We start from the raw sequence: 3,160 nt of genomic DNA on the forward strand, positions 1-3,160 counted from the left end.
GCATGTTTGTGCTTTGCAATTTCACAAATATTACAATGAAGATGTTTCTCATCAATTCCTTTAAATAACAATGGGAACATAACTTTAAGGATACTGAATGAAGGATGTCCTAGATGAAGATGATAAAGCCAAATTTTGTCTTTATTTGAAGTTAAAAAAACAGAAAGCAATGATAAAGATAAACCATTCGCCCACTTGATTCTTCAAGATAATAAAGTCCATCTTTCTCCCTAGCAAGTCCAATCATCTTCCCCGTTCCCCGGTCTTGAAATACACAATTTGAGGGAAAGAAAATCACGTTTCAATTCAAATCTTTTGTGAGCCTATCTATGGACAAGAGATTAGTGGATAATTTTGGAACATGAAGAACATTGTTAAGTTTCAAATTCTGTTTTATTAAAACACTTCCTCCGCCAGCAACTGTGATTAATGTGCCATTTTTTGTGATTATTTTCTTATTGCTAGGACATATATTATAAGAGGTGAATTTGTGTGATGAATAGGTCATATGATTCGTGGCCCTTGAATCAATGACCTAGGAGTCTGGAAAAGAGGTTATGCTTGAGACACTAAGGACATAGGGGAAAGGATACTGACTTGAGAGTGCTAAAGAACAAGCAACTGAAGCAGCAAACTTTTCTAAGGACCCCAACAAATTCCTCAGTTTCTGTATCTCACTTTGACTGGAGTCACTTTGCTCTTATGGCATGTCCTCCTCCCAAGGTTGTGAGCAAGACATATGAGTTTGCCCCCTTTGTTGTCCATCCTTCATGGTCCAATTTTTGTTTGACAATTTAGACTTTCCATGAAGCTTCCAACAACGCTCTATGCTATGACGAGGATTTCTACAATACATACACCATAATTCATCTTTGTTGGTGGTATTAGACATGTTCAGTTCCTCATTCATGCTCATAGTTCGTTGGTTAGGATGAGGTTTTTTAAAACCAGTCATTTTTTAGACCCTAGCTGATGATTTGATGGTGATGCGGACTTCACTTATATTATTATTGCACTATTTTACTTTTTCTAATTATTGGGCTTGTATTATTGGTTTGACCCAAACTCATCACTGGTAGGGTTATGCTTTTATTATTTATATAGTTTTCAATTGTAATATCAGTAGACGATGATGAATGAATAATTATTTTGGTGGCTTATGACGCATCCCTCCCCTTATTCTACCCTCTTCTGTTAAATTCTTCTTCTTCCCCCTCTTTAATTCCGCATTCTTCTCTTTAATTCCCTCTCCCTATAGATCTGTTCTATTTCTCAATTAATTGTCCCATTGGTGCTGCATCAAATTTGTTATTGAACTTGTATTATTGGTTTGACCCAAGCCCATCACTGATAGGATTATGCTTTTACTATTTATATGGTTTTCAATTGTAATATTAGTAGACGATGATGAATGAATAATTATTTTGGTGGCTTATGGCGCATCCCTCCCTTTATTCTACCCTTTTCTGTTAAATTCTTCTTCTTCCCCCTTTTTAATTCCCCATTCTTCTCTTTAATCCCCTCTCCCTATAGATTTGTTCTATTTCTCAATTAATTGTCCCATTGGTGCTGCATCAAATTTGGTATCAGAGTCGAAACTTGGGTAAACCTAATCTACAATACAAAATTCTTTCTCGCCTTCTTCCCAAAATTTGTTGGAACAATACAAGTGAAAAGATTTTCAGTGCACAAGCAGGAGATTCCCTTTTTTTAGTTGTCATTCGTTGTTGGAAAAAAAGTTACTGTTCGAGTTATTGTTCACGCCCAATTTCAGTTTTTATTCCTTCAATTTTCTATCTTAGTTGCCCAAAAAAAAAACTGTTCACGTTACTGTTCACAGACGGAAATTTTAGTTTAGGTTTTTTCTGCAATTTCAGTTCCCCTCCACCAAAAAAAAAATAAATAAATAAATTATTTTCTAACATTGTTTTGCAGATACCTCTTCCTGTTCTGTTGATCAATCCAGTTGCTTCGATGAACAAAAAGGGGAGTTACTATTCTATTTATCTTTGGTACATTACTGTTTATCTTAGAAATTGCATCAATTAAATTTTTGTGCTGCTACTGATCTAGTTGTTTACCTAAACTTATGTAATTGGACCCATTCACTTCGTTAAGTTCCACTTTTACCTCACTTATTTTACGTGATTATAGTTTGACTAATATTTGACCCTTGCTTTGCTATTTTACTTATACCAACCGTTTTAGCTTGTTTTGGATTTTAATCCTAAAATTTAAATTTAAAAAAATGAGAGAGAAATAGCTCAAATTTTCATTTTCCATTACTTGCACTTTTTGTTCGTTGATCTATCTATTGTATGTCATTAAGTTGCTATTACAGTACATGTAGTTACATATTGGTCATCTTGTCACTTCTAGTTCCAGTACCTTAAACATGGACCCCTCACAATTCGATGCACTCACCCGACAAATAGCGGTTATTCAAACTCAAATGACCGCTACTCTTGAAGAGAGTAAGGCCCTATCTGTTAGTTTGAAAAAATTTAAACACATCCCTTATTCAATTGTTGTTGATAATTCTAAGGTGTCCCATAATAGATAACATCGTTGACAAGGTAATCAAAAATACTTTCGACCCGATCGTAAGGATAGGGAGAGGAATAGGGATTAGATTCGTGAGCGAGAACGAGATAATTTTGAAATTCTTACTCAATGGAATGCCCTTAAACAAGGAAATCAATTAGTGACTGAGTATATCGCGCAATTTGAGGAATTTCAAACCAAATGTCATTTAATTGAGGATGAAAGCACGACTTTGAGTAGGTTTAGCTAAGATCTGAGAGATGATCTTAAACGCAAGCTTTTCCTTCAAGATGTCACTACTCTTGATCACGTTTACTCTTTAGCTCGAGATTATGAGTTGATTATTAGTATTCCATATGAAAAACGTGGTCATCGTCGTTCACCCATTTTATTAGCGTCGCCTCATCATAAGTCTATCATAAAACTGTCTCCGTCTAATGTTCCTCCTATTTGGAAAAATAATTGTAAAGGACGTGATAGTCCAAGATCTTCTTCTTCATATAGAAAGCATATTGACAATCATCCTTCGGTGTCATTGGCTCCACTTCCTCCCGTTAAGTCCCTTCTAGGACCTTCCTCGTCTGATGTTCCTCCAATTTTGAAAAATAAGGGTAAA

The sequence above is a fragment of the Olea europaea genome, unplaced genomic scaffold (genome assembly GCF_002742605.1).
Source record: "Olea europaea var. sylvestris unplaced genomic scaffold, O_europaea_v1 scaffold1919, whole genome shotgun sequence".
Classification (NCBI taxonomy): Eukaryota; Viridiplantae; Streptophyta; class Magnoliopsida; order Lamiales; family Oleaceae; genus Olea; species Olea europaea.